The sequence below is a fragment of the Cryptomeria japonica genome, chromosome 9 (genome assembly GCF_030272615.1).
Source record: "Cryptomeria japonica chromosome 9, Sugi_1.0, whole genome shotgun sequence".
Taxonomy (NCBI): Eukaryota; Viridiplantae; Streptophyta; class Pinopsida; order Cupressales; family Cupressaceae; genus Cryptomeria; species Cryptomeria japonica.
The window spans coordinates 570592003-570615918 of NC_081413.1; the positions used below are offsets into that span (position 1 = coordinate 570592003).

A 23916-nucleotide genomic window follows, 5' to 3' on the forward strand; every position below is an offset into this window, starting at 1 on the left:
TCAATTATATAAATACAAGCATACCCATCTTTAAAGAAATATAAGGGAAGATGACCAACCCATGTTCCAATAACCATGCGCTCTGCACTCTTTGTGCATCCAATCCCCAATTACTAACTTAAAAAAAACAAAAAAAAGATAACTAAAATCTCATTAATAAATTTCACATGTACCAATAGTTGCTCACATTTTACATTTTAACTTTTTTGCTCCATAATTGATCCATTTGTGCACAACGACTAGGTCATTTGTGCATAAGTGCTCACAATTTTAAGTGCATGATTATTGAAGTATCTTTAAATAGGTATCACGCAACACTTTAAATTGTGTACCTTTTGACCCCTTGTGTACACAACACATCCCTTATTACTATCTAGAAATAACAAGCCCTTACTATCTAGATGGATCTATCTAGAAGTACTTTTACTTTTTGATTTTGATCCTTGTGTGCATCTAGCAGTAAGAACAATCGCTATAAACAATTAAGTTGAATTCCATGAAGATAAACAAAATAAAAATAATAAAAAATAAAAAATAATAAGTTAATTTTTCTTTATTTATTTTGCATTTGATTTAGAATGTACAGTGTTATCCAAGGAGCTCCGAAAATTGGCGGGCAGGCAGCCAAAGTAGAGCTGATCCACTCGCCTGAAATAATGGCGTGTTCATCGATGGTTGTGTTGGCACAACGTGCCTTCTCTTTTCGGTCATTGACATATTGCCTATACCCTCGATAGGACGACCTAAGTAGATTCGGTTATACTCTCCGATTATGTGATGTGTTGCCCATCTCTTCTTGTTACCTGCGCAAATGTGGGACTAAATTCAATTTAATTTCAACTTTGCAAATGTGACAAATCCTACTCCCGTGAATTTCTTCCCTACCCTTCATACAGTTTCCACTCTATTTATGAAATCAGCAGGGAAAAGAAGAAGCAGAAACAGTGCGGCACATGAAAAATGGCTGTACCGGAGCTCTAACACAGGTACGCTTCTTTCTGACTTCATTTTTCTACTTCAATATGCTTGCTTAGTGTTTTCTACTTCAATACGAGCTCTTTTTGAATTGGATATTGGGGAGATTGTATTCTAGGGTTTGAAGATTTTTATAATGTCCACGTCACCGACCCTTCCATGGGACCAAACGCAGTGCAGCAATCTGTGGGGTTAATGGTTTATAATAAAAGTTTTCTGTAGAATATAAAATTCTACAACTGTCCGTCTCTGAAAAAAAAATGGCTTCTGAATTCAGAACACCTGCTTTACATTTTCTGTTGTTCCAAGCAGAGTCATGTGAAACTAACCAGGCGCCTCTCCTAGGATGATTTTTGTTTAGCGAAATATTAGGGGAAGTCAACCTTATTGTTTCGTAGCTTGGCATAAGCTCCTATGGCCACTGCATTTCAAATATCTTGCCAACCCTGGGTACAGCCACAATCTGATACAGAGGCACACGAATTATTTGACAAAATGTTGAATGAATGTAGCGCAGGCAGCGTCTTACAAAAGGATTTTGAAAAGTAATATTGAAAAAGAAAGAAGAAATGATTTTAACATCCACGAGGTTAAATATAGCTTATAAGACAGACCCGTTCACAAACTGACTTCTGCATTTCAATTTTTTCCTGTGAAGCTTGATGATGAGTGCTCCTAACAAACCGTTTGTCAAAATGCGTTTACAGAGAATGCGGTAGCTGTTGAATATGTAAATGGCCAAAGCATAAATGCCTTTAAACTCTTTGAACCCTGTCAATTTAAAGTGAAATTCCTGATTTTCATCTCGTTACAAATGTATTATTAGATTTCTTTTAAAGAGATATGGGGTCCATGTTAGAATAGATTCCCGATTATATTAGAAACAGTGGTACACAGTATAGGTAGTCTTAGATAGATCCGTTCCTCCATTAAATGTAATTGACATCCATCCAGCTGATGTCAGCCGATTCCAAGGAGCCACGATTATCGACAAAACACAAGGAACAAAGCAGAGGATGAATTTACCTTAGCAATTACATATTTCTATTAATATATCTTTGAGGAGAAAGTTCTTATCATTATAAATAAGTTTTCTAATCTTTACCACAGAAATTGGGTTTGTTTTCCGTCATTGAAATCTTGGATTTTTCAAGTGAGCAATGAGTAGTTTTCACTCCTCTGGAACTATTCACTATGGGTTGATTCAAAAAGATCTAGTTTGGATTATTGAAAAAGAATATACCAGTAATATCTACTCTTTTATCCTATCTTTCCTGTAGAACAGGCTGGAGTCAAATCTATTTTATGGATTAATAGAAATAGAAATAAACATCATTATTAATGTCTGCAAATGGTCACAAAGGATAATGAGACTGAAGATAAATTTTTGTACAATACATCAAGAGAGAGTTTATATTGCACTTTCAAACAAAACAAAACTAAAACAATATGTACTTATTAAAGACTAAGCAACCAAAGTCGATAAATCGAATCATTTGTGAAAGAAATCTGTACTGCAAGTACTTCTATAAGAGCATATATGTCACATTATACATCTCTTGGGTTTTGATACTTTATGCTTCTTGTTACCACTATTTGAAAGTCTCCTTCTTTGACTGCCTTTAGTATATAAAGAACTATAAGATGCATGTTGTGAGCCACTTAGAAAATTGGCTGCAATGAAGAAGGAGGTAATAGTTCTGGTGTTAGCAGAAGCATCCATTTGTTTCCTTTACTCAAGAGACATGCAGGTTTCTCTATTGTATTATTTGAAGCCTTTTGGTTGTGACGTCAAAAGTAAGTTTTCAAAGATTGCCTTAAGTTTCTCTATTTGTTTTATGTGAAGCCTTTTGATTTGTTAGTTATTAACTTATTGTGTTCTTGTTTTTCATATGAAAGAAACAGCATTCCAAGTAAAATTTTCTTGAATGAATCAGGGCTTTAATGGACCTTTAATACCAAAGAAAGTATAACGATTGAATAGATAATTGGGAATTCACACAATAAATAACTGTTGACGGGAATAATCATTATGTTTATGTTGTCGTCGGTAATAATGAGTTACGGCGGTCAATTAGTTAGCCGACGGGTAGGTAGTTGGAGTCGCGACGGTTGTGTCGTACCGCTTCGGGTATTATATATTGTGTACCTTTTCTTCGAAGCAGGATCATGGTAGTCGTGTCAAATGTAATGTTATAAGCACTTGATGTACATGGACTGTTGAATAATATAGAGACTGGTTATTTAATATATTTCCATTATGTTCTGTGCATTTACTTTCTACATTTAACCGTTTACCTGAGAGGGCAAACATTTGGCGCCGTTGCCTAGACGAACTCGGGAAGGGAAGACACGGATGGCGCACAGACACAATGGGCCTACCCGTTGGTGAAGTAAACCCGGAGGCCGACGACGCGCAGATAGAACTTTACACAGGAGAAGACACGGCAACGCGAGAATTTTCGATTTTGCTCCAAGTAGCCATTCAGACATATGTTCGACGAGAAGCAGCGGAGGCAGAAATCCCACCAAGTGTTGTGTGGACAGCGCTGGAGGTTAGCCCGGCAGTAAACCGGTTGATGAACCACCTCCCCCGGTTGCTTGCACAGGCATCGTTGGCACAACAGGGCCGCCTGGAGGAGATTGCCCAGGAAGAGCGACGACAACAAATCCTGCAACGCTACGAAGAGAACAGTCGACAGGACACGGAAAGAGATGGCGACAGGCCAGGAGGGAATTGAATTGTGAACTTCTTATTTTCAAATAAAAGTGTCATTGACACAAGTTGTACTTGAGCAGATAAATTAATAAAGACATGTTTTGATTAAAGAATTGAGAGTTATGGAAATGTGCGACAATTAATGCCAAACCTCTTGAATAAAGATAGAAATAGAAAACCGGAAACGAACGAGTGGGAGGCCGCGCAGAGGGCTTTGATTCTGGAGCAGCAAGTAGAACGTAGACGGAGGCTGAGGCAACTTGCTGAAGGACGACCTGCCGAAGGGGGGCCCGAGGGGAACCAAGGAGGTGTCACGGAAGGTGCAGAGGCTGACGGAAATTTCTACGCATCGCTAGATCATCGTAGGACGCGGAGCCACGAAGAATTTTTAGAAGAAACAAGGTTACGGCGAAGTCTAGTCGAGGAGACTCGGGATCAGTTTAGGAACTTATCCCTCACGCCACGGAGTGAAGATCACCAACGGGAAGCAGGAGTAGGAGCGTGTCAGAACGAAGGGGAGGGCAACAGTACGGGTGTAGGTGCCACACGCGACAGGCAAAACACCGTACCTCCAGGACACACCACCAACACTATCGGAGGTAGCAGCGCAGGGCCACAGACACAGCCACAGACACAGACACAACCGCCTCCAGGAAGACGACCAGGGATGGCGAGCAAACAAAAGTTACCAAAGTTCACAGGGGACGGCAAGGAAGACCCCTTACGACACTGCCGTACATGTGAGACCATTTGGTCTGTCAACGGAGTAACAGACCACGATGACTGGGTACAGCAGTTCCCAGCCACGTTACGAGGAGTCGCCATAGATTGGTACTCCGATATAGATAAGCAAAAAGTGGCCACATGGGCTACCCTACAGAAGGAATTCACGGAGGAGTTCCGGTTGCTTCGTGATGACAACGAAATTGTGACAGAGATATATAGTACCAAGCAAGGTACTAAGGAGACAGTACGGGCATACAGTCGGAGGCTGAAAGAACTCTTGGGTAAAATGGAGAGCCAGCCGGCTGAGGGCTTAAAAAAACGATGGTTCGTGGAAGGATTGAAATCCTCCCTACGAAAAAAAATGAAGATTGTACCCCCGACGTCATATGACGACGCCTATAACAGGGCAATGGATCTGGAAAGCGAGTACAAAACATCAAGAAAGAAGAAAAGTAATAGATATTCATCTGACGATGATGAAGATTCTGACGGAGAGAGCAGTAGCAGTAGCGAATCGGGTAAAAAGGTACATGCGCTCCAGAAGGACATGGAACGAATGCTGAGAGAATTCAAGGCCATGAAAGGGAGTACAAGTAAGACGGAAGAAACTAAAGTATGGTGTACAGACTGTAGGAGTGATGGACACACAAAGGGTACTTGCTCGAAGAAGGCATTCTGTGAGATTTGCCAAATGATGGGACACTCCACGAAGGAGTGCCCATACAATATGAAAACCCGAAGCCCGAACCAGGTGTTGTTCACAGAGCAGGCCACAACATCCACACCAGCGGGTACGGGCCAGCAGACTAACACAACGGCATCATCTGGAGGATACCGGGATAATAGACGTGGCGGTGGGGGTGCTGCCCCTCGACCCTGCCCTGTACTGCGACAGGGAGCGCACCTGGGGCGCTGCCCCAAGACCCCGCGGGGGCGCTGCCCCTCGACCTCGCTGGGGCGCTGCCCCAGACCCCCAGTTTATTTTTGAGCTACAGAGTACCACGAGAAATGGTGTGGTTGTCCGTATTGTGAGAAAGAAGCCTGCAGCTAAGCATTGGCGGGGAAGCCATAAGCTGTAGAGGGAGACAGATTTGGAGGTTGGGAACAAACAGAGTTCGAGGGAAGGTATTGCAGGTCTGCGCAGTTGTATGACACCAGGGAGTTATTCAGTTCAGTTTTTTGGCTTTGGGGAGTGTGATGGAGGATTTGAGGTGTCTCCTAGCATTTGTGCCAGCGGATTGTGGCCACCTCCAGGCATGACTGGTACGCTTTGAGGAACTCGGAGTATGTCTTGGCTGGACGTGAGGTTGCCTTGGTGGATGCACAGAGGGCTCTGGAGGAGCTGACCACCAAGTTGGAGGCAATAGTCGCGTGAGACTTAGTTCAGCGTACCCAGGAGTTGGATGCCGAGAGAGCAACATGGGTGGCTATTGAGGACAAATTGGCTAGGGAGACAGTATCAATTGAGTAGCAGTTGGTGGAAGCTGAGACTGAAAAACGTGTTTTGTAGACAAGTTTGGGTTAGGCACAGGAGGACTGTGATGGCAAAGGAAGCAATATTGGTGAAATCTGCACTTGAGCATCGGATGGTAGTAGAAAAGGGTTTTCAGGCGAGGACGCAGCAAGTGTATAAGATCCGGGCCCGACTAGCGTCAGTAGTTTTTGCCGTTCATCTCTATTTTGTATTAAGTCGTCGGAGTCGACTTCTTTTCTTGGGGGGGATGATGTTGACGGGAATAATCATTATGTTATGTTGTTATATTATGTTTATGTTGTCGTCGGTAATAATGAGTTACGGCGGTCAGTTAGTTAGCCGACGGGTAGGTAGTTGGAGTCGCGACGGTTGTGTCGTACTGCTTCGGGTATTATATATTGTGTACCTTTTCTTCGAAGTAGGATCATGGTAGTCGTGTCAAATGTAATGTTATAAGCACTTGATGTACATGGACTGTTGAATAATATAGAGACTGGTTATTTAATATATTTCCATTATGTCCTATGCATTTACTTTCTACATTTAACCGTTTACCCGAGAGGGCAAACAATAACCTCAAGTAGGTTACTGAGTAATGCTTATTCATAAATTATTTTCACTGCATCAACGACTATAACTGTTTGGAAGTGTTCCATAGGACCTCCAAGAGGAGCGTTTTCTTTTTATAATAGTAAGTTTAGGATGGAGTAAATAGATAATGGTTAACCAATATTATTCCTTGAAGAACTGCTACTCTCATGTTATGGAGGTAAACTTCTTTCTAATCTATAGGTTATCTATTTGTTATGGGGATGGTTAGTTACATACTGTTAATGAATGTTTGCTTTGGTGCAAAAGTTATCATATTCTGAGGACTGACCAAACAATTTAAGAGCCTCATTCTGCTCTAAGTCTTGCATGCATGTTTCTCATTGTGTAGCTTTGATTTAAAATGTAATGCAAAATGAAGCTTGTCATTTCATTGCTTTTAATAATAATTTTTTTTTTAAAATTTTTTTTAAAATCTAAGTATTTTTAGTCTGTGAAGCTGTGGATGGCACAATTAAGCAGTCCTGGTTTGTGTGCAATTTGATTTCTTTATTGTTGTGAATGTCAGCGTTATAAATTGTACACGGGAGATTGCCTATTTGTTTCTGTAAACTAGGGTTCAGGTGCTTGTGTATCGGTATTCATTCGTTTTTCTAACTGCATTGTAGGTTTCATATTCGTATGGCTAAACACTAGAAAAAAGAGGTTTTCCATGGTTGTAAACCATGACTTGATTCACAGAGAATTTGCGTTTCCAGGTGTGTTGAAATAATCTAGGAGGGTTCTTGAGAAGACTACATGCAATCTTAACAAAGGGATACAATTCATTGACACATGGTAGGTAATTTATACATTATATTTTCAGAATATTAGTTAGAATGCTATGATTGCAAGGGCTTCTCTAATCTTGACATCTCTTTTAGATGAAAACATATTCCTCGAATAGCAGAACTTAGTTTGAGTTTTACTCTTGATTCAATATAATACAAAGACTGGTCTTATGCATACAATTTAAATGTTCTGAATCTTTAGCCATTATTTGCTCAAGTCTGAGGAATCATCTAAATGACAGGATCATAGGAAACAGAAAACTGAGTACCCAAGCACTGGACAAACTACGATGACGGTAGAATTATTGTCTCTTTGTGATGGAAAAGAGGGCATTGCAAAGGCTACCAGGTATATCTGTTCGGATAGTTCACAAAAAAATGATTTAAATGGACAGCGTATGTTTTTAAAGTTGGCAGAGGCTAACATTGACAGAGATTGAAAGCAACTGGTTGGTTCCACTTTCCATTTCCTCAATTTCATTTTTTAGTCACAATGATGCACTCTATATTTACCATTCAGCATAATCTCATATGACTGATAACTTGTGCAGAATTTCGTATCTTTAGAGTGAAATAATAATTTATTATGGAAAGCTACTGTAAATAAAAATGCATACAATTCTAACTTGCATGGAGATGAGGTACCTATGATTCGAAAATTTTGAAAAAAAAAGATACCCTTTTCTATATATGTATATTCAATTGTACAAATGACCAACATGTAAGTTTCTTGTAAATCTAAAATTTTGGAAAAAAAAACAAGATACCCTTTTCTTTATATGTATTTTCACATGTACAAATGACAAACATGTAAGTTTCTTGTAAGGAAAGAGGTTGGAGTGAGCTCTCAGGTCCCAGGGAAATGAACAGTCACCCTCCATTGATGACCTGCTTCGAATTTGCTCTGGCCTTTTGCATCTTCTTTGTTCCTTTGGCTGGCCTTGGATCATTCTTAGTTCTCTTTGGGGGGCTTTGGGAAGTATTGGTTTATGTTTTGCATTTCCTTTCCTGCACTAGGTTTAGGTGCCTTTTTTTTTTGATAATATCCGGTGCGTTGCGGTCAGGGCATTTATTGCCCGGGCAAGGTGGTATCTCTGGGGAACAACCCGAGGTACATAGGGATCAAGACAATGGTATTGTAAATAACAAAACTTTCAAGGAGGTGGTGTTGGGAGCGAGCAGAATGGGTTCCAGATTCAGTCAGGTTTGATGTGAGCATGGATGGAGCACTCTGTGAAAGTGGAGAAGCCGGAGGCAAGTTCCAAACGGTGATATGCTTGAGGGGTCAAAGGTTTATAATCAAAGCTTTCTGTAGAATATCCCTGAAAAAAAAATGTCTGCGTCTGAGTTCAGAACACCTGCTCTACATCTTCTGTTGTTCCAAGCAGAGTAATGTGGAAAAATTAGGGGAATTCAACCTTATTGTTTCGTAGCTTGGCATAAGCTCCTATGGCCACTGCATTTGAAATATCTTGCCAACCCTGCGTACAGCCACAATCTGATACAGAGGCACGTGAATTGTTTGACAAAATGTTGAATGAGTGCAGCACAGGGAGGCGTCTCACACAAGGTTTTTGAAAAGTAATATTGATAAATGTGCACAAATAGTGTAGAATCTGACAACAGTCTCTACCCTTGACAATCTTTATAAAGAGATATCCTCATGCTATTTGTAGTAGTGTGTCAAGACTGATTTCTATTGAGCTGAGAAAGACCTCTAACAGAGGCACGATGTACTCCAGTTTTGAATTGAATTAAAAAAAATTGTGTGTAAAACAGCATTCTTTGTTTCCTCTGTTTTCTGTCTCTTTGTTTCTTTATTGTTTGCTGCGTTTCAGATTTCACAAATAGATGTAATTCGTAATTTTCTCAGTTTACAAACGTATTGATTACTATGTAAGTGATGCTCCTTGTGGAGAATGGTTATCACACCATTCTGTCTATGGAGCACTCATATTGTACCATTGACAGTATTTTTAATTTAATTAATAATTAAAATTTAACCAATATTTATTTATCAATTAATTATTAAAAATGGTTAATGGTACAATATGAATGCTGGATAGACGTTACCTTATCACACACCCTCTTTATTATTACATTTCCTCTCAGGTCCTCAACACTACCAACAACATTGGGCTTGTAGTATTTTGGGGTTAGAAGCCAAATTGCCAATGTTTCAAAACTAGAGCTATACCCTAAACTCGAGAAGGCTTGCTCAACTTTCTCCTTAGAACTATATATTTCTTTAGTTTGCTTATTTAATTAATCAAAAGGCCAAGGCAATAGTGATATCCTAATTAGGAAGTAGCAACAATCCACTCTCCTTCACCATTTTCCTTCTTTGTTCAAGAGTGATATTTTTAACCTTAAAATCAATTTTTGGAGAGTGTGTAGGATTATGAGAAGTTTAAAGTGGTGATGTAAAAAAAATGCGTTTTTTATTTTATCATAAATGTGAAAATCTGCTTTGACTTTTTTGGGTTGGGTAAAAGTACATGCTGTCATGGCAACAACTAAAGCGGAATGGATATTTGTTCAAAATGAATATCCATTTAGAACGAATATCTTTTAAAAAAGGATATCCATTTATAATGGAAGTTCAAAATGAATATCCATTTAGAACGAATATCTTTTCAAAAAGGATATCCATTTATAACGGAAATCCATTTGAAATAGATATCCATTTAGGACAGATATCTGTTCCAAACTGATATTCCTTAATTGTCGCACAATAATATATATATATATATATATATATATATATATATATATATATATATATATTATTTACTAGCATATATACATATGTAGTAATATATATAAAATACACAGAGAGATATCCATCTCAAGGCGCCTATTTTTAATCAAAATTTCACATAAAAGTTGAATAGGCGCCTCAAGAAGGATACCTCTTGTCGTATTTTAGACATATTACTAAATATATATATGCTAGTAGTAGTACAACACGAGACAATATATAAATGAAATTATAATTATATATATATTTATTATTAAATTATTAAATATGGTAATAATATTAATATTTAATTTAAAAACCTTATTAACAAATTATAATATATTATTCTCATATTAATAAAAAGAATTTATTATTATATATTTAATAATAATGATAATACTAATAGTATTAATATATAATAAGTGTATTTTTTTGAATAAAAAGGGGTAATTTTTTTATTAAAACTCAAAACAGAACATTACAAGGCATACACGAAGCCAACGACTCTGGAAAGGGTATACAACAACACCTAGTCACAATCATAATCAACAAAATCCACCATCCTAACCATCCATATCAGCAACAAATATTTCCTCCAAATCCTGACAGTACTTAGGGGAAAGGTGATCCCATCCCTCCACCTTCCAATCACCAACATGTTCCAAAGCCCATTTAGCCAACCAATCAGCTACCCCATTCCACTCCCGCAGAAATGTGAATAAAAGACATCGACTCCATCTTTGATCTAATTTGCAAAATCTGGTAAACAACCAAAGCCAGTTACCAATTAACATCTGTTAACTTCTGCTCAATCAACAAATTAATAATAATCTATGAGTCCGACTCACATATAACCTTACGCCAACCCAAAGCATAAGCCCTCTCTAAAGCATACAAGATTGCAAGACCCTCCATAAAGTTATTAGCTTGTTGCCCTTTATAAATAGAAAAGAGGAAAACAACCTTCCCCAAGCAATCTCTACCAACCCCACCAATCCCAACATGTCCAGGATTACCACGAGAGGAGCCATCGGTATTGATCTTTAAGAAATCTTCCGAAGGAGGTAACTATCTACCCACTCTTTGAACCCTCTTTTTCCCACGTCTACCTCTTCTAGCACAGGCAAAGACTAGAGACAATCCCTGAATACCAAGCCTGCTCACAATATCATCATCCACTTTGTCAAGAGGAAACATCACCCCACATTTAACTTTCACCATCTCTTGGATCATACCCACTATTCTGTGCCATACTTGTTGAACAACTAACCTTTCACCCCCGAAAATTCTACGATTTTGCTCTAACCATATTTGCCATAGTATAAGTGTGGGACCAATACTCCACACAATCTGAAGGAAAGAAGTCAAAGTGGGAGGCTTACCCAAAGTATTCTAGAACTCCACCAGGGATGAAGCATGAACACAAGGGTGTTTCCAAACTCCCCACCAAAAATGCTAGAGCTGGAAAGAGAAAGGACACCAAAAGAACAAGTGCGAGGAGTCCTTCTCACCAAAACCACACAAGACACAGATAGAAGGTCCATGAAAGCCACGCTTTCGAATATTATCCCAAGTCAAACATCTATTCCAAGCTAGAGTCCACATAAAGCAGTTACACTTTGGCCAAGAGAATTTGTTCCAAACACACTTCCACCAAGGAACCTCCTCCCTGTCTAGCCTTTGAGACATCAGCTCCTGATATCCACTAGCAACAGTAGATGTGCTCCTCAGATTCATAAACCAAGCAAGGCAATCCTTATCCCTGATGGAGCTGCAATGTCTATTAGATATAATGCCATGAAGCTAAACACAATCCTCTTCCCTACCAACAACAATCTAGTCACTAGGAGCCTTCCATCTTGCCACCTCCAACTGCCCACACGGATAAAAAGATTTAAAATCGTTCACTCTAGACCACCCAGCCTCAAGGAACTGCTGGCAGAGATTCCTCAAGTTTGGATACTGAGAAGTAATGGGAGGGAAACCATCCCAAGAGTCAAACCAAAAGAGTGCCTCTTCCCACTCTTGCATATCCGGAATAACCCATCCTTAATTAGTGCTGCCCCTTTCTTGAGTTTGTTCCAAATCATTGAGCCTTTCCCCACTAGGGGATATCTTGAAATCTCTTCCTTCCGAACCCCCCTGAAGATACTTATGCAACAAAATCTTGGCCCGGATTTGATCCTGCTCCACACACCACCTCCAATACAAGTTTGTAGCCAACGCCATCCCAAACAAAGTCGATTGCCTTAAACCAAGCTCACTTAACTGCTTTGGGTTGCACACAATATCCCAACTGACAAGATTCCATTTAGATGAAGACAAGCTGCCCGCCCATAAGATCTGCCTTGTCAAAGAGTCCATCTCCTTGATAAAACCCATCGGGGCCACTTGTAGCATACACCTATAAAAAGGCAGGGCCTACACCACTGACTTGAGCAACTAAACTCGCCTAGCAAAGGAAATCCATCTACGAGTCCAATGATTAACTTTCATACAAAACTTGTCAAGAATATACGACCAAGACTCCCTGGAAGGTTCCCAAGAGAGATAGGAATACCAAGATAAGTCAAGGGAAGGGAACCAATCTGAAACCTTAAGATATGAGCAATCCTCAATTGTATAGGCTTTGGCGTACTGAAAAAGAAGATCGAGGATTTATCCTCATTATTCAACTGACCAGAGGTAGCAAGATAAACATCCAAAGCCTTACACATATTAATAGCTTCTCCAACCTTTGCAATTCCCATCAAGGTTGCATCATCCACAAACTGCAAATGAAACAACGGGGGTAAATCATTTCCCCATGTCCACCCTTGAATCAAGCCCAACTCCACATTATTCTTCCTGATTTCCAAGTCCTTCCGCAAGAAGAATAAATAAGCAAGGGGAGAGTGGGTCCCCCTGTCGAAGGCCCCCCTAGAGGCACCAAAAAGCTCAATGTGCTCACCATTGATCAAAAGAGAGAAAAATATAGAAGTAACACATGGCATAACCCATTAGATCCAATCCGCAACAAATCTAAAGGCCCCAACAACATGTCAAAGGAAGGACCATCGAACCTTGTCATAAGCCTTCGCCATATCCAGCTTGATGAACATAGTTTTTTCTTTTGAGGCTGCCATGGAATGGATGAATTCAATAGAAATAACCAACTCGTTCAAGATTTGTCGGCCTACAAAAGCACTTTGCTCCTCCGAGATAAGTCTTTTAAGCCACTTCTTTAACCTATTTGCTATCAACTTGGAGATAATTTTATAGACCACATTGCAAAGAGATATTGGGCGGAATTGACTTAACTGATCAACCCCCTCACATTTGGGGATAAGGGCAATAAAATTAGAGTTAAGAGAATGCAACATCTGTTTATTCCTTTGGGACTCTTGTACCACCTCCAATAAATGCAACTTGATAATATCCTAGAATTCTTGAAAGAATTCAATCGGGAAACCATCAGGGCCAGGTGCCTTCCCCTTCTTCATTTGGAGCACAATCCTCTCCAGCTCCTCAAGAGAAATATATCCTATAATATGCTCATTCATCTCCCTAGTAACCAACCGAGGAATACAAGAGAGGACACACGTTTCCTCTTCTGAACCCCCCTAGGAATCCTCTCTAAATAGAGAATCAAAGTACCAAACAACCTCCTTAGAGATGTCATGCATGGCCAAAAGTTGCTCACCCCTGTCGTTTACAAGAGTAGGAATAGAATTGCCATGTCTCTTGGCTTTCACCAAATTGAAGAAGAAAGCAGTATTTTTATCTCCTTCCTGAAGCCACTCAACCCGAGCCCTCTGTTTCCAATAGATTTCTTTCCACAGTTCACATTCTTCCAAATTCTTCATAGCTCTAGCTTCCTCCTTGAGCAAGGTCTTAGACAAGCCAACCTCCCTTATCTCTCTAGTGATGCCATCCAACTTAGACTGAGCAACAACATTAGCATGAAAAATATTGCTAAAGCATTGATGATTCCATCGTGTAAGCTGATATTTAACAAATTGTAGTAATTTGGCAAAGGTATACATAATAGTGCCATAAGCAGGTCTACCAATCCTACACCATTTAGCTACATAATCCTGTAGAGAGGAGTCACACAACCACATAAGTTGGAACTTGAAGGAAGGAGACCTAGCAACCCCAACAGAGGAAGAATTTAGCTTAATAGGCCAGTGGTTTGACCCCCGCCAGTCCAAGATCTCAGACCACCCACCACCAATCCAGAAACAAGAGACCAAGAACCAATCAAATTTCCCAGCAATGCAGTACTCCCCAATCCTTCGATTGTTCTAGGTAAACTGATATATAATAAGTGTATTATTATTTATAATATAAGATATTAAATAATTTATTAAACCCTAATCCCACTTGAACTTAAAACCTAACACTAATCACACACTAATTAAAATCTAACCCTAACCCTAATTATATTATAACCTTATTTGTACCCTAACCTTAACCAAAAAATTTGAACTATAAACCTTAACTCTTACCCTAATTATAGATAAAATTAGGGTTAGATATATAATTAGGGTTAATAGGGATATGATTAATAGTAGGGAACCTTAGGGTTAGGACTACATATGGAATTAGGGTTAGAGATGAAATGGAGTTAGGGTTAGGATTGGGAATAATCTTAAAGTTAGTATAACAAATAAAATTAGGTTTAGCAACAAGACTATGGTTAGGGTTAGTGTTGATGTTAATGTTAAGATTAGGATTATGGTTATGATTGGGAACAATATTAGGGATAAAACCTAATAAGATCTAATAGTAATCCTAATTATACCCTAAATGTAATTTAACACCAAGACTAACCCTTTCCTTATTAGAACTCTAATTAAACTATAATTGAAATCTAACACTAACTCTAATTATTCCCTAACCCTAAAATAATGCTAAGAGTAACCCTAATATTAACTTTAATCCTAATTGAATCATAACCCTAACCCTATCCCTTACCCTAATTAAACTCTAACCCTGACCTAACTAAAACCTAATTGAACCTTAATTAAACTATAATGCTAAACAAATTATAACCCTAACCTTATTTATACCGTAACCACAATCATAACTCTAGTCTAACTCTAACCCTAACTGTAATTGAACTCTTATAAAATCGCAATCCTAATGCTATACCAAACTTAAATTTAACTTTAATTAAACCATAATCATAACCTTAAGTGAACAATAACCTTAATTGTACCCTAACACTAACCCTAATCAGACCCTATACATACTTCAATCTAACTGTAACCCTAACACTAACTTTAATTCAACTTAACGCTAATTAAGCCCTAAACATAACCCTGACTAAACTTTAGCCCTAACCCTAACTCAAATATTTTGTTACAACCCTAATAAATAATCTTTTTTTCCCTTGCTTAGATATTTATTATTATTGTGGTACAAGTCTTGTAGTATTTTGCTCCTTTACCTTTTCACTCGTGGACTTTCTACCTTTGCTAAACTATATTTGAACACATTTTTTAGATTGGGTATTATTGGAGTTGAGGAAAAATTAACTCTACAGCTCCCAAAGATCACCTGCATGCAAACCTGTCACAGAAGGAGAGAAGCAAAAAAGGTATGGAGGCCAGAATTCAAAGATCCAGAAAAGAGGAATATTGATTGTGCAACAAGAATGCAATTCAATAATTACAATTGTTATGAAAATACAAAGAGAGAATCCTTATGAAAAGATACTCAAAACCCTAAAGGCGAAAACCCTAAATAATTATAAGATTCCTAAGTTTAGATTAAGCATGGAGTATAATAGACTAATAATTAAATAAATAATTCTTAGCTAATAAAAGATAACTCCAACAACCCCCCTTAAGATGAACTTGGGGAGTAGCTAAAAAACAACTAAGGACTAAAAAAACATGTAAAAAATGCAGGAAAACAACAATGGGTCCCGACAACTAGGCCTAATGAGGTACCCAAGTACAATAAAATCTCTGTAAAGTGGAGAAAAAAAGAGAAAATCCTGTGAGAAAAAAACTGCTCTCCAAGAAGAGATGGAAGCTCAAGTGAAGGACTAAGATGCCTCCAAACAAGAGTGTTCCAAAAGATAGGAACAAAAAAAAGAGAATGAAGAACACCACCGAAACAAGAAATAACTGTAAACACTGTTGAAGAGTAACTGCTGATCTGAAGAACCTCCACTGAAATAGAACATGACTAGGTAGACAAGACTGGAATCTACATGAGTGCCCTTAAATGAAACTACTCGAATCAGATGGCAAACAAAGGCAAACAACTGAACTCAAAGATATAGATGACATGAAACACCAAAGTTTGAAGAGTTGATCAATCGAACCAAGGAAGCATTAGAACAACATGACAAACCTCCCCATAATGCTGAAAAGGGAGAGGGACAGGTACACTGAAAAGAACGGCCAACAATAACTGCATGACGAAGAACCAGGAACATCAAAGGTGCAGAGAAAGTACATAGTGTCGTGGAAGGAACGTTCACTTGACACACAAAATGTGGCTAATGTCGTGGAAGGAACACTCATGTGACAAAGGTAGATGACAAACAAAGGCAAGCATCAACCCCCCCAATGACACTTTATAAGTAGTGCATGTACACTAAGGCACAAGATGTACAAGATCCCAAGTATACAATGCATAGTGACACTTTATCTCAGTGCGTTTGCAAAAATAAAATGCTACAATGATCAGAAGAGACAAAAGACTGGAAATAGAAAGAACAACCAAAGACGAGATATCCTACTCAAAGAAAGAGATCCCAAGACTTGAAACATCCAAGATATTCATTAGAGTGCTGAAAAGAAAAAAACTGAATAAAATATACCTGGAGAAGAATTTGGAAATAAAACTCATATGAATGGAAAGAACACAGAACAAGTTTTCCAACAATATAAAGTTTTCGAAAAACGGAGTTCAGATGCTCAAGTTATGTCTCCCAAAGTGCAAAAAAGAACCTCTGGCTTTGATAGCAAAAAACACCATCAAAAAAGAAAAATCAAAAGGTTCAAGCCTCCAGATCTGGATAGATCTCGGAAAGAGATTTCCGACGATATAAGGTTTTACAAAAAATGACTCCGTTTGCCCAAGTTATGGCAAAAAAACCATTAGCCTGTTAAAACCGTTCATTAAAAAAACACCCCCCCTGCTGGTGGCAGGGAGGTGGCGGTTGGGCGGCAGCCGGGAGCTTGGAGGCCGATGGGGTTTCAGGGCGGCGGGACCTAGACGGCTGGCGAGTGGTGGTGGAGCGACGGGTTTCGGGCTACTTGTGGGGCCCGAGCTGTTGGCGGCGGGCGGGTTTCTGGGCGGTGGCAACAACTGGCTGTTGGCGAAGACCGTGAGGGTTGGCCCCAACGATTATCGGACCGTCAGTGTGCGGATCGACCTAGGCAAGCCATAAAACTGCAATTTTTTTGTCTCGATCTGCGTGCCCGAGGCCGTATGACCTAGGGCCTGAATTTTTTTTTTCCTCTAGAACACTTGACTCCAAAATAAGTCGATTTTTATATCAAAATTTGTGGAAACGACCTCTTGAATCCAACTGTTAGGTCCTTTTGGCACCAAAATTTACCAAAAAATCAGCTACCCCCAGAAATGGAAAAAAAAACAATTGCACAAACCCTCGAAAACACAGATCTAAAGAACAAGGCCCAAAATCTCTCATGAAGAGAACAGGGGCATGTAGATCTGGAGCTCTGATGCCATATTGGATTTGAGGAAAAATAAACTCTACAACTCCCAAAGATCACCTGCATGCAAACTTGTCACAGAAGGAGAGGAGCAAAAAAGCTATAAAGGCCAGAATTCAGAGATCCAGAAAAAAGAAGTCATATTGATTGTGCAACAAGAATGCAATTTAATAATTACAGTTGTTATGAAAATACAAAGAGAGAATCCTTATGAAAGGATACTCAAAACCCTAAAGGTGAAAACCCTAAAGAATTATAAGATTCCTAATTTTAGCTTAAGCATGGAGTATAATAGACTAATAATTAAATAAATAATTATTAGCTAATAAAAGATAACTCCAACAGGTATGATAACACATAATATGAGAACTATACTGAGCATATTTATTAATACCCAACTTAACTTTGATTATCCATAATCATTTTGTCAATTGTTATCAAGAACTATTTTGGTTTTGTTTAGAGTTATATATAAAATATTATAAATTATATTATAATTATAATTATTATAATTTAATTTAAGCTCACTTTAGTATACTATACTATTATATAATTATTTTTTATATAAAATAATTTATTTACTATTTCTATTATGGCATAATTATACTATAAAATCTAGAATAAAATGTAACTCTAATCCTAATTGTACCCTAACCCTAATTTAACACTAGCAATAACACTAATCCTATTTGAACCAAAATTAAACTATAATTAAAATCTAACCCTAATTGTAATTATTCTTTAACTGTAATGACCCTACTAGTTAGAGACCATTGTCCTGCAAAACAAATTGTTAGAATACAACAAATATACATATATAGCTAATCTAATTTGCAATTAAACTTAAATTACTTAATTAATGCTAATCTCAATTCCTATTTAATAAAAAGGATACAAGTGCAGTACTGGGACATGTTCTTAGGCAACTGTGAAACTCACCTTTTTGGAACCCATCTTGGTTCCAAGCCATCCAGGAAATCGAAGGTTAATTCGATTCCAGTGTTGGATGTAATTTCTTACACCCAAGCCATTCAGGAAATCGAAGGTTAATTCGATTCCTGTCTTGGATGTAATTCTTTACACCCAAGCCATCCAAGAAATCGAAGGTTAATTCGATTCCTGTCTTGGACGTAATTTCTTACCCTCAAGCCATACCAAGGAAGACCATCCTATATAATCCATTCCTTGCCTTGGATGATGCATCTCATCATCCAAGTCTACGAGAGAGGACCAACCAGATCCGTCTCTTCTTGGATGAACTTAGTCAACCAAACCATATATATGCATATAGATATTCAGTATATACTGCTGATTAGGGATTATCATAATCCCTCCATTAGGCCAAGGGAGTTTCCTCCTTATAGCCTCCATCATATAATCACATTTATATTACATTTTATAATTTATTACTACTTTCCATTCCATAATCCACATTTACATATTCCTAACTTAACATGTATTCCATAACATATATTCAGGAAGTGTCCATTATCAAACATTCACATTTATTAACGTATATTCCTAACTAATCATTGATATGTATTCATTAACATATGTTTATACATATTCATTAACATCTAAAAATCATTCATTAACATATGTATTAAACTGTTCATTACTATATTCACTAACATATGTATTAAAGTATTTATTATTTATATTCATTAACATATGTAATAACATGTTCATTATTTATATTCATTAACATATATAATACAATATTCACTCCTTACTTACCTGTGCGTAACCTGCTGCCGTAGCTTCCAGACCTTTCTCTCTAACCACGTAGCAATCCTTCTTCCTTTTTCGTTGCCGCCCTCCCATCTGCGTGCTGCTGTTCCCCTTTATACCCCGTGAAGGGTTGTACCCCTCCACGGGTCCCCTTCCGCATGAAGAGATCGCACCACTTCATGTGGGGGCAATCATTTGGGGTTGGGGTTGGGGGTGGGGGGGGTGGCGAGGCGGCTTGTTAATATATGTTAATATTACAACTATTACATTGACATATATTAAATATTGACATTGTAAATATATTAAATATTAAATAATACTTTCTTTATTATTATGTATTAAATATATTTCCTTAATTTTTTATTTATTACTATTTATCATTTTAATCATTTATTTATAATAACCTTATTTAATTAATCCATATATTAATATTATTAAATAATCTTACATTAGGTGATACCGTAGGGGTTATCACATTAACCCTAGTATAATACTAAGAGTAACCCTAACCCTAACCCCAACCCTCACCCTAATAGTAACCTCAATCTTAATTGGACTATAATGCTAACCCTAACCCTTACCCTAATCTAATTGAAGCTAATTGAACCTTAATTAAACTTTAACACTAAATGAATGATAACCCTAACCTTATGTATGCCATAACCACAATCATAAGCCTAATCTAACCCTAACCTTAACTATAATTGAACCCTTATAAAATTGCAACCCTAACACTAACTCAACCCTAAATTTAACTTTAATTAAACCCTAACCCTAACCTTATGTGAATAATAACCTTAATTGTACTATAACCTAAACCCTATACATACCTCAATCCTAATCCTAACCCTAACACTAACATTAATTTAGACCTAACCCTACTTAAACCTTATACATACTGTTAGGCCCTATATGGAAAGCTAATGTACTGAGAGGGGAGGGGTGAATCAGTACTTCAAAACATTTCTTCAACAATATCTTTACTGTTTTGCATAAACCGAATAGTACAGTAACATAATATAAAACTAAAACAAATAGATAGCAATCATACATGATTCACTCCATAACACATATATTTTGATTACGCAAAAACTCTTGGTTAGAGAGAAAAACTGCGGTGGGGATGACACCCACAACTTCACTACTGCAATAATAAAGAGTGCTCGGTTAGAGCTACATGTTTAGCTATTTCTAATGGCTTACCCTATTAGGAGTAACAAGATCTATTAGATCTACCTAGCTAAAGGATTTTACAACACTTCATCTAAATGCTGCACCTGGTTAGAGGCTTTACAATTTATAGACTTGATTAGAGTCTTTTACCCTGTTAAAGGTTTCTCTTACAACTTCAAAATATTACAATAAAATTATTACAAATATCTGCAACTTTACATCTGGAATGTCATAGCAGATTCTATGTGCTCATAATAGATTACCTTGCTTATAGCATACCTCGGTAACCCATATAGTAACTCGGTAAACCCTTCTGTTTACTCTGTACTTCGACTGTTCTCTGAAAACCTTCTCGGTGACCTCTATATCTCTGTAACAGTCTTCTTACACTCATGCACACACCTTTAACTCTTTAAACTCATGCTGTATAAATAGATCTCTTATGACGGTGATCCAATTCATTGCTTCGATCTTACAAACACGATTTATTGAATGAATAACCATGCAAAATATTTCATTGGTTAGATAACCTCAAAATCATACACAATCTTTAAGTGCAATTTCCAATGTGATAACAATTAGATGTGCCTCGATCTTGTAACACGTTTTCATATGCATGTCCAGGTTCAATGAATCTGGTAACATGTTTCACTCGGTGTAAATCAACTCGGTGTGTCATCTTTGCTACTCGGTAGACATGTAAAGATATTTGGTAGACAACTCGGTGTATACTGCGTTCTGTGACTGCTTTCTTTTGTAACCGACTAGACTGTACATACCGACTGAATATTTCGGTAATAGATAACCGACTAGAGTATATAGTATAACTTTGACATAAAACCAATGGCAATTTGATAAGTAGTAACACATACTTCAATTGTAATACTAACCTAACACTAACTTTAATTTAAACCTCTGTAATTAAACCCTAATTATAACCATGGTCCTTGCCTAAAAGGACAAATATCAATAAAGCTTTCGTTAGCCATAATTTTATTGGCAATAATATGAGAAGACTGCATAATGAAATAATTCAATGACAAAATAGCATCATTAATATCAAGTTCAAAATTATGGTTTACTAGCGGTAACATTCGAGTATTGAACATCTTAATTCGATTATATGATAGAACTAGCTTATATATCTTAACTTTAATCTATATAAAGTATGTCGAGAGTATCGAGACATTTTTTTCTTTAATCAAATCTTTAAGTATAGCATATACAAAGGAAATAAAATGCCTCGATACTCACAATGTACTTTATATAGATTAAAGTTAAGGCATATAAGCTAGTAAGATTTGAAATTTGAATATATAAGTAAAATAAATTAATATTAATTTAATTTATATTTCGAGCATGTAAATTAATGATTAGTATACTATAAATTTAATTATTTGTATGTAATGATTTTTTATTTATAGTATATGATGTTCAATTTAAGTTATGAAAAAATATATTATTTAAGTATATAATTATATGTATTTATTGATAGGCATATATGATTATATATAGTTAAAATGCAATAATAACTTTATGCTTGTAGTTTCTTTCGTAGTTACATAAATATGTATATGTAGTTAAAGTTAATATATTAAATGTTTAATTGTTTTTTATTTTTATTTTATTTTTGAGAGTAAACATATATCATATTATAACAAAATAATGTGAATTTGTAACAAAAGTAAATGATTAAGAGAGGTAGCTTAAATTGCTTATAGAAATTGTTATTACAAAATTAACAATGCTAGGTTATTTTAGTAAAACATACTTCAATGTTGAAATGAAGTTTCTATTAGCATAGGAGACGACATGTAGCTTACAAAGTATATTGTTTACTGAATTATTAGTTTCATAAATTTTGAATTTGCACAATTTTCTATAGGAAAGCATTAATATAAATATTGAATATATCGTGATATTGCATTTGGACAATATTGAAGCAATTGTGGTTTGTTGAAACATATATACAAATTCATTGAGTCAATATTAAAGCACAAAAATAGGGTTCTAGTTTTTTGAAATAATTTTTACAGTCAAAATATTATCCGATGACTATTTGGATTTTGGTACTTCTGAATGTAATTGGTGTCCCCATGTCTTGACATTTATGTAAGGAACCCGTGAAAACACAATAAATTTACATTATTGACATTTGAATAGTTGAATTTTAGAGTTATAATAATTGGTAATAAATCATAGGAAAAAGTGTCATTATTATTTGATAGTGTAAAGAATTGAAAATGTATATTTTCATTTGGATAAAGAAATATGAATACTATAGTAATGTAATTGGTGTCTCTAGGTCTTCACATTTATATTAGGAACATGTGAAAAGAAAAGAAATTTACATTAAGATTGATATTTGAATGGTTGAGTATTAAGATTTTTTTTTTTGATAATAAGTCATAGAAAAACTGTGAATGGTATTTGATACTATAAAGAATTGAAAATATACATTGTCATTTGGAAAAATAAATTTGAATACTATAGTAATATTTAAATAAATAAAAAATAGATGTATTTCGTAAAAGAAAAACTTACATTAAGTGTTCTTGATGCATTAAAGCCCATCTTCTTTTTTTCTGCTTAAAAATCGTGTCCCTTTCTTTAATTTCTCGTATCTATCATATTTGAATGGTGGCATGATCTGTAGTCCTTGTAAGCATTTTACACGAGATTGGCACAAATGTTAGACTTGTTCTTTATGTTGGTCCTATATCAATAGTAGTTTTTTGAAGAGTCAATCCTTGAGATTTGTGTATTGTTAGTGCCCAAGCCAATTGTAATGGTATTGTGTAGAACCACCTCTTTCAATTGTTGAAATTGGAATTGGAATTGTAGATGGATGACAATTATTGAATGATAGTCTAGAGTAATTGTCAAAATTCAACTAATATGTATGCTGATGGTTGGGGTAGTCCACTTCTTGGTTTATATACAATTTTTCTTAATATTTCCTAAAGCTCGATTTAGAAGTCTTGCTTCTATCCATAGATTTGGTGTCAACATTACTCTTGAAATTTTTAAATAATAATAATTCTACGTTCAGTGCATCATTTGTTGCGCCTTCGTTGCTAGTTAGAGTTCCAATTGTTGTTGTAATGCTGCATTTAACTGGATTCTATAATGATTGTAATTTCTTCCTGTTATGGTTGTGAATATTATCATTTGTTGAAAATAAATGAACACAATTATCAAATTCTTGGTTGCTTGTTGCATTAATTGCCATGTAAGACCTTGTCATTGACAACATCCAATCATCTAATGTAGGTTTTGCATCTCTTATGTTCATTAAGAGTTCACGAAATCATTGT

General features: G+C 36.6%; 1 long non-coding RNA gene across 3 annotated transcripts in view; it reads left to right on the top strand.

Moving 5' to 3' along the window:
• Positions 1–566: 566 nt before the first annotated feature.
• Positions 567–23916, top strand: part of LOC131051305 (uncharacterized) — a 41302-nt gene continuing 17952 nt past the window's right edge. The window contains exons 1-3 of one of the 3 annotated variants that reach the window (XR_009107104.2): positions 567–986; positions 7112–7280; positions 7516–9035. This is a non-coding gene — a long non-coding RNA (uncharacterized LOC131051305). Of the gene's footprint in view, positions 987–7111; positions 7281–7515; positions 9036–23916 lie in introns of those variants that run through there. The other 2 variants (XR_009107106.2, XR_009107105.2) reach the window with 2 other exon arrangements.